The 13,783-nt window shown below is 38.7% G+C and overlaps 1 protein-coding gene across 1 annotated transcript in view; it reads right to left on the bottom strand.

Annotated features, from left to right (window-relative positions):
* TRIQK (triple QxxK/R motif containing) overlaps positions 1-13,783 on the bottom strand; it is a 143,045-nt gene that overhangs the window by 111,383 nt on the left and 17,879 nt on the right. The window contains exon 2 of the mRNA XM_075582753.1: positions 447-507. The gene's annotated coding sequence lies outside the window, so the exon portion shown is untranslated. The remainder of the gene's footprint in view (positions 1-446; positions 508-13,783) is intronic.

Raw genomic sequence — 13,783 nt, 5'->3', positions numbered from 1 at the left:
CAATAAACTTGCCACTGCCAATAATTCAATTTGGCCCTTTAAGAAATATCCGATGACGAGCATCTCTATCAGCTTTAAGCACACAAAATGTAAAATACATCATGGAAACATGCGTCCCTTACAATAAAATAGCAGCTGACACACTTGAAGGATACATGCGCTGTAATATTCAACGTGAAAAGAAAATGTATTAAAATGCCATATACATTACAAACCATGGGATTGAAACACTGGCATTCCTTTCCATTTCCCAACAAGAGAGCAGTTGTAATGTATATGATATTGTAACATGTTTTTCACATTAAATATTGGAGTGCTGCTATGTCCTTTGAAAAGTGGAAATATACATTGCACTGTGTTAATCAATGTGTCTGGGCTGCGTGAGAAGCTAAAATGCAGATTTTATAGCACATTTGAGTCATATTAAAGGGAATTCAAACACTTACCTAAATTGTGTTGCTTTCTTAATGCAGTTCATAAAAAAAAAAAAGTACAATCCGTAAAACACTATAGAAGAAAAAAAGAAAATACATATTTAAAACAGCAGTTTCACATCACGGTACAGTACATCAATGTATTATTTCCAACATTGACTGATACACAACACCAGTCCACATTTATATTTCTAACATTTATTACAAAATGTTAAAATGCGTTTTAATAGCTTTCCAGATTAGAACAGCAAATAATATCACTTATCAACACAGTCAAATGTCTCAGATAGGTCTTTAACCTGCCTTTCCCCGTTATCTCAAGCATAAAATGCAGCCAGGGATTCTGGGAAATAAGCACACAGTGTCACCTTTTGCTTCATGTCCATTTGAACATGGCCCCCTGTAAGGTTACGTCTGCCACATTACACAGCGTTTCAGCTCTGCCTGGGTTAAAGAAGTACATAGCCAGAAAAACCTATTCCCATATCACAGATTAGAACAAAACAACACAGACAGATGAAGCCATATTTACCTCTCTCTCCTAGAGCTGCGGCATTCTGTTTTTTGTGCCGCGGCTCCAAGAAAGGTAAGTCTGGCTTTCTTCTATTTGTAAAAACACACAGCCCCTCTTAGCTCAGAACCCAAACCCACCACACATATAGATTTGTGCCAAAAAGGAGTGCTACTGAGATTGCGACTTCATGTAATTTAACAGACAAAAATCCTCAGTGCTACATTCAATGTGACAAATTATAAAGTTAAATAATTATGTTTTTCTTTTCATACGTGAATTTACTTAAATTCTTTGTCCAATGCATTTTAGGCTTGCAAACCACGCCAAGGTATCCCTTCTTTTGCAAATCCTAACACTGCTGCACCCACAAAAAGCTCCCCTAACCTCTCTAATGGAGGGAGAACTGTCTTAATAGACTGGTCCTTCACAGGTGTGTAACAAGAACTGCCATTTAAAAGTGATATGAGTGAGCTTAAAATCAGCGTGAGCGGTCACAAACCTCCATATTGTTTACCAATAGAAATGTACAAACACACACAGCCCCTGTAAGCTATTTGTGCGGGGTTTTTTTTCAATTTTTTTGATTACACAAAATGTTAGAAATGGTAAATATGTAATGGTGTTGTGAATCAGTCAATTAATGTTGGAAATATTAGGTATAAGGCCTCTATTCTGACCCCCCGCAGTATTATTCCCTGCTGCCTGGAGATGCTGTGGTTTCGTTCTAAAGGATTTATTGGGCAGCAGGAAATAGAAGTCTGGTCAAATCTGTACATTGCATACTCAAGGGCTTTTCAATTTAAGGCCTGTGCGCCAAATTCGACCAATAAAAGGGTCCCAATTGACCTGCAGACCTCCTACTCATTGTATTGCAGTTTCTTAAATGCCTAATTGCTATTTTCACCTTACAATGCACATTTAAGTTCAACTATCACATATACACACACAGAATATGACGACAATATATTGTACATGTTACAAAATAGTGGTAAAAGGTACAGAACATTATTCATTTATCATTGCATTAGAATTGTTTAAATCCTTTTAGTTATATCTAAAGTCACACAGCAATATTACTTAGGCGTTTGACTCATATTTTATTTCTGATCCAGCCCCTTTGGAAATCTTGTGAAAGAGCACTGGCATATACTATTTGCACTGCTATGTCACAATTTGCGTAAGAGATCACTGCTTCGTGGCTCAGCTACACTGGCGACACACTTTATTCGAGCTCGGCTAGTCCCACGAATTCGGGTATACCCGGGTGTATTGAGGTTTGTGACTGTTTTCTGCCCGAGTGCATTGAGTTATTTTCCAGGCAGGGATTGAAGCATTTTATTCCTGCTGGCTGCAATACTGCACAGTATATATATATATACTGCATTACAATTCATGAATTTATGCCATCTGGTAGACACGCGAAGCATTGCAGCCTATTAAATCCTAATCATTATCATTTAACAGATCAGCCGCCCATCAGCCAGGCATGAACCCAGGCTGGGAAGGCAAATGCAACGGGGCTTGTCAGAGGTGAGGAGCGGCGCATTCCAGGTATCTGCCAGGTACATACCGGGTATTTGCTCGAATAAAGTGTGTCGGTGCAGTACCTCTGCATGCATCAAACTATAAATCCCCATATTTACTACACAGTCTGAAAGACACATTACAGCCTATTGACTTAATAAATATGGCACTAAATGCAGTATTAAATATCACTAAATATGAGTAACGTCTCACATCACTCATGTAGAGTATAATATAGGAGAAAAGGCAAAATAAGGTAAAGATTTTTAGAAAGTAAATATAGTGACTGGTTTTCCAATCGTTTCTCACACTCACACCAAAAAGAGCATGTCATATAAATAGAAGGGGCCTATTGAGAAAGTGTATTGGTGTTAGTCTGCAACATTGAGTCTCCTTCCTAAGGGGTCAGTCAGCCTGTTAGATATTGTCTAAATTCTGGTAAGCTAGCACATTTATATGTTCTGTCTATAAGCTAATTGTTTAAATTACTATTTTGTGATATTACTTGATATTCTTTTGTTAATATACTCATGCTGTATTTATCGCATTCTCTCCCATCTCAACTATTGTAACTTTCAGCTGTCCAGCCTTCCTCCACTACAATCTATCCTAAACGCTGCTGCTAGAATCACTTCACCCTGTCCTAAAACTGTCTCAGCTACTCTCCTGCCTTCCTAATAAAACCCGTATTACTTACAAAATTCTCCTCCTCTTTTAAGGCTATACACTCTTTTGCCCCATCTTATATCTCAGCCCTAATTTCTAGCTGCACATCTAATAGACTCTTGTGTTCTACTCAAGAAAGTCATTTGTCTACCCCTTCTGTATCAAAAGCCCTCTCCCACCTAAAACTTCTCTCACTCACTGCATCACACCTCTGGAATGCCCTCCCCCTCAATATCCGAGTGGCACCCTAAAACTCTACTTTAAAGACCCATCTTAAAAACCTATTTAATGAAGTATATGGGTATATATCAGCTACATGGCTGATACTATACATCTCATTCACTAACCTTGAACACTTACTATAACACCCTCCTACTGTCTCTGTAAGTCCTCCCTACTTACCACTTAGATTGTAAGATCTTCGGAGCAGGGACTTCTTTTCCTAGTGTTACTTAAAAGCACTTGATCCCATAACATGTTATAGTATTATGTCACATGTATTATTGATGTGAAGTGCTACATACAGTACATGGATGGTGCTATATAAAGATAAACATACAATATTTTTCTGTCACCATATAACAATACAGAAAAACAGAGGGTCTCCCGCTCAGCTTAAAGTGAATGTATAGGGGGAAGGTGCTCCTCTGGGTAGAGGGGTATATGATAAACTTTTACAAGACAAGTAAACCCAGTTGTGGGCACTCTGATCCCCTGGTGAATGTGTTATGGCATAATTAAAAACTCATTTATTAACGTAATCCTTCAAATATATTGATTTAAAACAACGACGCCGTGTTGGATCCCTCAACACCTATGTAGGTGTTAGGATCTATATACTATGGACTATTGGTTGTAAATAATACTCAATCTCCTTGGTTTGATAACCGACAAATGAAGTCTAATATCCCATCCATCCATCTATATATATATATACTTCTAAGCAGCTATATCCAGGAGGAATATTTATCAAGTTCCTTGACAATTACTTATTGCAATTGCTATACTGAAACCTATAAATTCTTTAATCCTATTTAAGGTGTATAGGGATTGGAGTGTTCGTACACCTTAAATAGGATTAAAGAATTTATAGGTTTCAGTATAGCAATTGCAATAAGTAATTGTCAAGGAACTTGATAAATATTCCTCCTGGATATAGCTGCTTAGAAGTAATGTAAAAAGAAATTATCACCAGGTTCTGCAAATAAGGCCCGTAATATAGTGGGCGCAATTGCTCCGCCGTCCGCAGGAAAGACACTACCGCTCAACGTCATACTGTATTGCCCAATCAGGTGTGTGTGTGTGTGTGTGTGTGTGTGTGTACACACTGTATAAAACACAAAATCCATCTCTTATCCCTGACAGATTTTTTTTTTTTAATATTAAAATCACAGTAAAATCCAGTCATTTTTAATTAGGAAAAAAAAATGCCTAAAAAGTAATTAATTCCCCATCTGCTCCCTCCTGCATTCTATTCTTCAGCCTCTTTAACACACCCCTCCATAACCTGCACACTTAATGCCTTGCCAGTTACAAATGGCTTTTATTTTATTGCCTGTGTGATTTATTTATGCTAAGTGTTTGGCTTATTATTTACCATTAATTATGGTATCATGGCACGGACACATGATGTGCTGCTAATATGGAAGAATGTTTGTGTGTGAGTGCAGGGAAAGGGGAGCTGGCCACGCCTACCCATGTGTGTCATAGCCACGCTCATCTGTCGCTCAGAGCACTGAAGTCTATACTGTACACACAAAAAGTGAGCTTCACGTGCACGAGCGTTCGCATGAACTATAAAACAAGCCTAAGGTGCCTGTTATATAGTCCCTGGTGATGTCCTATTAAGGAAGCTAAATTCTCCAGTTAATATTAATATCGGCCCGTCTATACTGTAAAACCATATCCCTCAAGCATAAACAAAAAAGGAGTCCAATTTGTATTGGATATGGTGTCCAATATAGGATACTGCTTGAATGGGTTAGAATTTTATTAACCCCTAGTATGTCATTATCGTGAGGTTACTCTAGGTCAATGCCCCAAAACAAAACTTATGTACCCTATTCGGATAATATCATTTGCAAGTTAGTTTTAACCACCTATGTATAATAGTGGTAAAACAACACGGTTAGTAATAATATATATTCTTGCCTCAAAATATTCCTTATATATAGGGTATGTAAAAAATAAAAACATTTTTTTTTTAAAAATCGGTGCAGACCTTCTTACACCATTAGAAACCTATAGCTGATGGCAAAACACTGTATACAATGATACAAGTATCCTAGGTATATAAAGTAGCAGTTCTCTTTAAACAAAGTATCCTGAGTCTGCTCACAAAGACTTTCACTGCGGTTGAATGTAAATGAACAATGTAACCATATGTAATAATGTGGTCATGTATAGCAAATAGCATGTGAACTCTCTGGGACTCCTGAATCTTGCAGGTGTTATAAAACACACCCAAGCTTGCCCGGCTGCCTGGAGGCTATTATTGCCGAGTTTGTGTATATGCAGAGAAGCGCTGGCGAGTCCGTCTCTAACCCCTGCGCTATCTCGTTAGATTCCCATGCGTATGAACATGAATGTGCAGTGCTGCCGATGCGCGTGTTTTGCGTGTTGATCACGCTTTCTCAAGGCGCAAAGTGTGTGGGGGGGAGCCCCAGACCTGTCCAGGGACTTTTAAAGCCGCGTTCTGTGTAGGTTGCATAACATATTAACTCTTGGTGTGCCTGCTCATTTCCTATGAACTAACCATATCAGTCAGATTGTTGTTAACAATTATGTTTGTTTACTATGTTTAGTAGTTCATTGGCATACTGTACTTCTCCCTGCTTCAAACGAAGGATCATCTCAGATACTAAAAGATATGTATTTACAAAGCATAATTATTTAGTTGCCATATATTTAGCAGTTACAATGGGAGATGTATAAGTGATTTTCCATAGAGTAGTTTGCACATTATGTTCACTTGAGTTATATTGAAGAATGTTTTGATTACTGATCTGTGATCATTCATTAGTTTAATTAATATTTAATGAATATATACCATATAACAATGTGATACTGTATTATTGAACGCATTTTTCTTCTTGAACATTTTTTGATGTCTTGTTCTTTTTTTTTAATCTGTGGTTTAGGCTCCTCTTATTTAGATTACAAAATGCAGTATTTACATATCTGATCAATACGTTCTGGTGATTCATTCTTCTTTCTACTAGCGAGTTTTCCAGTATAGTAGAGCCACCATCTTAACACTGGTAGCACCTGGTTTACGTGAAATAACCGAGACAGGAAAATGTGTGGAAAATGTATAACCTGTTAGGTCATTATTCTTTAATGACCCAAAGACAAGAAGCTGTCCAGAAGTCATCTCAATGGAGTGCATAAATGCTCTGTATTTAAATAATGAATCACCCAGACCCACATTTGAACATTCTTTGGTTCAGAACCCTCTTCTTGGGGTGTGGTCAACAGAGGAGATCCCTGCTTAAAGGACTATCAAAATTGAACATTTGCTCATGATATAGGTGCAAATAAATGTTCCACCTTTCAATATACTGTATATTAAATAGTCTACGGTCCGGTTCTTTTCTCAATTTATTCAGAGACAATAGAAAAAATATTTCACAGCATTATTTCAGTCACTTACATCATTCAGGCATATAGAAGTTAGTTATAGAGTGGAGAATTGTTAGCTTAGCTGTTCTTAGTTTGGGTGTTAAATGATTCTGAATTCTATCAATCCAAATGCAATCTGTTTTTCTCACTGTAAGCCAAAATCTTCTTAGTTAATCGTCAACATTAGAACACTTTGATTTAGAAGACCCTTCTTTGTTCTGTCACTAAGTAACTATAGTTAATCCTATGTTCCTTATCTTTTAAGACCCATCTCTATTGTATTTTCTGTTATTACGGGGGGCCAGGATAATTGATACGAATATAGAGCCTCTCATTATCAATTGACAACCCTGCCTTCACGTGGTGCCCCTCGTTTCTAACAAAATGGTCTCTGTCGACCCTTGGGCCTAGCGTCCCCTTTGGGTATATCCAGCTAAACAACTTCCATGGATCTTTTTAAAGTGAAGTTTTCCGTGGAAGTCGCCTATACCCATCCATGGGTGAAAGAGGCAGAAAGTAAGTAAAGTAAGTCTGTTACTACTAACTATCTATTTAACAACCTTTGATTCCAAACTCTTGCCACTCGGCAGACATTAAACATACAAAGTTTTAAACATGTATACACCTGACTGTCTTCAGTTTATCTTTGCAGAGTCAGCTAATCATTTCCCAGTATAATTTCTTATGTAATACAGCTGAACCCCGTTATAACGTGGTGCTCTGGGTCCATATAATGAAACTGCGTTATAATCGGGATCTTGAAATGGCTGCCGCGTGAGGACTTACCCGGCATCTGCAGCTCTCTCCTCTCCCTGCTTCATCAGGCTTGTCCACGTGTGCGGCACACATCTCCAAGGTTTTTTATTATTATTATAACATTTAATGCTTTATTGGTAACGGACAGACACACACCTCCCCCCTACACTAATAATTTTACCATACAGGAATCGAACGCATGACCCTTCATACACTAGTAGCAATTCCCTAGGTGCTACACCACAGGGTTGGCTTGATCTCATTGACTCTATAAACAAACTTAACTTCTATTGCACAATACTGCCTTTCAGTACTGTGAAGAAGTTAAGTTTGTTTATAGAGTCAATGACATCACACCAACCCTGTGGTGTAGCAGCTACAGAACTGCTACGAGTGTATGAAGGGTCATATGTTAGATTCCTGCATGTATGGTAAAATTATTTGTGTAGGGGGAGGGTGTGTGTGTGTCTGTGTGTATGTGTGTGTGTGTGTATGTGTGTGTGTGTGTGTTAGCCATAAAGCATTGAATGCTACACTGGCGACACACTTTATTCGAGCTCGGCTAGTCCCACGAATTCGGGTATACCCGGGTGTATTGAGGTTTGTGACTGTTTTCTGCCCGAGTGCATTGAGGTATTTTCCAGGCAGGGATTGAAGCATTTTATTCCCGATGGCTGCAATACTGCACAGTATATATATATATACTGCATTACAATTCATGAATTTATGCCATCTGGTAGACACGCGAAGCATTGCAGGCTATTAAATCCTAATCATTATCATTTAACAGATCAGCCGCCCGTCAGCCAGGCATGAACCCAGGCTGGGAAGGCAAACACAACGGGGCTTGTCAGAGGTGAGGAGCGGCGCATTCCAGGTATCTGCCAGGTACATACTGGGTATTTGCTCGAATAAAGTGTGTCGGTGCAGTATAGTAAAAAAAAAAAAAAAAACCTTGGAGGTGTTTATAATCGGGAGCCGCGCTAAGAACGCGTTATAAGCAGAGCCACGTTGTAGCGGATCGCGCTATAAACGGGGTTGAGCTGTACTAAATTACTTATTTTAACTAGTTACATGCTGAATATATATGTATATAGAGAATATAGCATAATTAATATTTAGGTTTGAAATCGTCCTATCTTCAAAAATATGTTGCTCTCTGTTTAGGGTGCCATAGTAATCCGTGTTGACATGATGATGTCCCTATTATAACCAGAGGGCTTAAAAAACAAACAAATTTGATCTTTTATATTAGACGTCACATTCATCACTCTCCTGGAGCGTGAATGTGATCTGAATGGAAGAGGATGGGTTATGACCGTGTGTGCACTGGTATGCATGTAAAAGGTGTTAACAACAGGGCACCAAAAATGAGCCTTCACACACAAAACTGCCACACTACACCCCAATTACAGCATTAATTTAGGGGCTAACACCTCAGTCCCCCTTATACTATACAAATATGTAATTCAAGCATGTGTAAATCTAATTTAACAAAATGTGATCACAGACATACATCTGAAATGTAATATTACACAAGGCATAGAGTGCCTATGACAAGGGGAAAAAATTACAAAAACATACATTACATCGATGCAAACCATTAACAAAATAGAAAGGAATAAAAAAACAGAAAAACTAATACATTACCAGCGAACAATATCCTTCAAGAGGACATAAATATGAAAATATGAAATCCGTGTGTTATCAGGTATAACGCACCTGAGTGAATTCTGCATTTGGGATTCCCAACCACACTTTTAAACCCCCAGCCTTCCATCTGGAACAAAGACCAGTTGCCTGAATGGGCCTTTGTGGGTGTGTATTATCTCCCATGTATCTCCCTCTCTGCCCTGTGACACCCCATTATGCTCCTCCCCCTGTAACCAACAGAGTAATAATCTGTAAATACCAGGATGTAGGCAAGTCTGACAAATATATAGATATCACTGGTGGCAGTCCCACTTTTAATCTCAATAGGTAAACTAATTATCTGATCTTTGCAATACAGATACAGTATCTTCTCCAATTTTATATCATTACCATTGTGTACTTTTGACCTTTTCAGATGTGTACCTGATATTATTATTATGGGTTTTAGAAGACATGAATTATTACATAATGTTAATCTGTAATGATAGCGAATAGATCGTCCCTTCTGCCACATTTGGATCTGCTGGTCAGGAAACGTCTCAGTAATTTTCATGATTTCTTTTGAAGCTTGCCCCCATGGGGTATATATAAACGGTTACATGTCATTTTAATGTAAGCATGGCTTTCCGTCATGGTTTTATTGCCACCTAAGTCATGGAACAATAACATTTCATGTTAAGCCCACAAGAAGGTGAAAAATACTTATTTTAAAAATAAGGTTAATATTTTGGTTGCTGGACTGCTCACATACTTAACCCTTTAAGTACTGGAGGGGACGTGATGCCTGAATGCAATGACCCCTCAGGCACAGTGTAGTCATGTGAACACATGGGCCAAGGTGCAGGAAACGGAAAAGGAGGAGTGCTGCTACTTGGTGTCCTCACTGTGCAAATTGCATCCTGATCCAAGCGGCAAAAAATCCTCATTTGGGCATGACGTACTCACTAAATCATGGGGCCTCCGGACTGTCAGTCCCCATGTTGTAGTGACAACATCCCAGGGCACCCAAAGTGTTAATTCTTGCATTGGTTTATTGTGACACACAGTATCAGGGTGCAATAGTGAATTTGTACAGTCGAGTTAAAAAGCACCAGGTGCTGGAATTTGGCTTAGCAGCTTTAAATACCAGTGCACATTATTAACTTCTGTGCTGCCAACAAACTTGCAAAGTGTAACTAGCACGTGGCAGCGAAGGGGTTCAAATTTTGCTAACAAAACGTTTAAAAAACCCAATGACTTCTAGAGCAAAGAAAAATAGCAATTTTAAGAGTCCTCATAAATATTCATATTTGGTTCAAGTTGTCTGACACAAATTCCCTAGAGGATCCCATTATAAAATACAGTATGTCACTGTAAAAGGCACATATGGAAAAAAGAAACATTAAAAAGATACGAGTCTGTTGAGGACTATTGCTACGGAAAGGATCCCCGAGGAGATCTTATGTATAGGCAGCAATTAGAACATCAGGGACAGCATTCTTTAGATATACTGCACAAGGCTACAGCTTCAGGGAAAGTACACTGTGGCTGCTTGCAGGGGCTCCGTTTTTGCGAATTGGACACCCCGTGGAGAGATTTCCCGCTGCCGGATTATGCTGTGATCAGGATTCTGCGGCTTGCCCCGGCAACGCAAATAGTTACTCTGTGGTATAATGTAGCAAATAAAATCGAAGTGTTGCATTCTAATACATATACAAACCACTTTCTGGACGGATAGATACTTTGTGCATCTTGTTTAAAGCAATGTAAAAGGCAGTCTGGAAAACAAAAACTATCTGGATTGAGTAAGCGAGATCTTTAACAAACCCTTTCAGTAGGGTGACTATATTTGTCTCGGTAAAAACCGCAGTGTCAAATAAAGCTACGTTGCCATGAAACCGGGACACTACGTGACATCAGACTGGCCAGCGGGTAAAATGAGGGAGGTGAGAGAGGTCGGGGGTTTACAATACGATAAATTATTATTTTTTTGGGGGGTGGGGGGGAGGAGACTGTCCTGGCTAAAACAGGAGTGCTGGTCACCCAACCTTTCACCCTATCATGGTTTATATTTTATCTCGGTTATACACTTTAGGTCTTCAAACCCGTTATTTTTTACCTTTTCGGAATAGTGTAAAATGGCAGACACCAACTCTTTTGTTCAATAATGGTTTTGCTTTCTTTTTATTAAAAGTGTATAATTATCCTAACTAAATATATGAAATACAAAACACACACACACACACACACACACCTCAACCGTTAGCATATAGTCAATAAAGCACATTCACATGTCTGCAACCCTGCCTTTCACCATCATCACCTAGGATGCAGTGCTCCCACTGCAGCAAGGGATTCTGGTAAATGGCATGCAAATGAGCACACAATGTGTCACCTTTTGCCTGAAATCCATTTTTACATGGAACCCTTATAAGCAAATGCTCTGCTATTCACACAGTTTTTAAGCACAACATGGGATTAGATGCAAACCCAGTCAAACCACTCACAAACAGCTGTTTCGAGCTTGTGGGATTCATCAGTGTGAGGTTGGTTGTACTGGCTTTGCAATTTTCAAGGCTGGGTAGGTTTAACACACACACACACACACACACACACACACACACACACACACACACACACACACTTCTGTCCAAGGATTACTGTGGCTTAATAAATTGAGACAGGCAGTTAACTCAATTCCTTCTTCCACACAAAATGGAGTCTTCTTGAATTTCTGATGTTTTTATTATGAGAACATAAAGAGAAATAGAAAGGGGGAAACGTTTTGGGAATGCATAAAAAGAAGGAATAGTTAAGAAACAAAGCTCTCTTACAGGGAGAGCATTGGGAAGAAGCTATGGAGAGGACAGTAAACTCTGAAAGGCTTGAACTGAACACAATCCCAGAGGGAAACAGCTTGGACTGCACCAAGAGACAGGGAGAAAGGACAAAGTACCAAGCCCTAGGGATGGAGAAACGAAGGTTGCTAAGGCAACAGGCAGAAGCAAGAAACAGGAAGAATACTTAACTGGAGACAGAGCACACACACACACACACACCACAAACATCTTCATACCTTGTCGATCCACTGCTGGATGAAGGCCTCCCTAATTATCTTCCAGGTGCTGCAGTCCCAAGCCTCTCTTCTCCACATTACTCCAACAATATATTCACCATTGTGATGGCACAGACTTTTGTTTGGTTTCAAACTTATTTATTATTTTTCCTGACCCTTCAGTGAATACCCAGCAAACTGCTCTGCGTTGTCTGAAGCTTCTGAATTATCATCGCATTTAGGGTCCAAGTTTCACATCTATACACGAGAACGGGCAGAGTACACTGGTCGACAACTTTCTCCTTAAGGCACAGTGGAGGGTTTCCTTGAAATATTTTCTTGTTTCTTCCAAATGTGCTCCATCCCATCTTCCTTCTCTTATTGGTTTCCTTCAAAAGGTTCCCACCCATTGTTATTTCCCAGCCAAGGTAGACAGTCTTTGACTTCTAGTTCTATTCCATTTATTTCAATCTTCGCAGACTTGACACATTTATTGAACATCACTTTGGTTACAGATACATACATACACACACACAACATATTATGGATGTGTAGTAACACATCCATAGTTAACAAACACACAGATACCCAGCAAGCTCTCAGAAACCCCCCAAAATTACCACAAAAAAACGAGTGCTACTGGGCATGGCTAATTGTATAAAACAAAAACCAAAGAAGTCCAGAGCAACATCAAAATGTGACAAAAATACACAGTGAAATACCTATATATCTCTTAAAAAAGGGTCATTTAGTTAACCCTTTGGCCAAAGCGTATAAGCCTGTGAGCCACTTACAAGGCATGACCAGTTCGCAGGTCCTAACACTAACTGATTAAAATCCTTATTTACCTCTATAATTAGAGGCAGGATTGTCCTGGCATTGAACCTGTCACAACCAGCTGCATGAAAAGAAAACCTGCTTACTTGGAAAGTGGGGAGGGGCGAACTTTAAACCCTGGGTGGGAGGAGCCACTGACCTCCAAAACAGCTGAGACCAGCACGACAAAGTTAACAAACACACAATACACAGATACCCAACAAGCTCTCAGAAACCCCCCAAAATTACCACAAAAAAAAAAAAAAAAAAATATATATATATATATATATATATATATATACATATATATATATATATATATACATGTAGAGGTATCAGTACCGTGTTAGCCGAGCTTCAATAATCAAAAAATAAATAGATGATACCGTTCTGTGGCTAACGAAATGCTTTTATTTGTGCGAGCTTTCGAGATACAAACTTTCCTCACTTGCTTTCATTACCTTTTGACACCTCTAGCCATAAATCTCATCCACACCGGGGGAAGGAACAGCACAGATAACATTCCAAGAGACACTGTTTTTTAAGTAACCTTTTGCTTCATTCATTGTAACATCGCCGGAAGAAGAGATCAGTGTATCTCGAAAGCTCGCACAAATAAAAGCATTTCGTTAGCCACAGAACGGTATCATCTATTTATTTTTTGATTATATATATATATATATATATATATATATATATATATATATATATATATATATATATATATATATATATATATATATATATTATATATATATATATTAT

The sequence above is a fragment of the Ascaphus truei genome, chromosome 2, assembly GCF_040206685.1.
Source record: "Ascaphus truei isolate aAscTru1 chromosome 2, aAscTru1.hap1, whole genome shotgun sequence".
NCBI lineage: Eukaryota > Metazoa > Chordata > Amphibia > Anura > Ascaphidae > Ascaphus > Ascaphus truei.
This window is presented reverse-complemented; position numbering and strand designations above follow the sequence as displayed.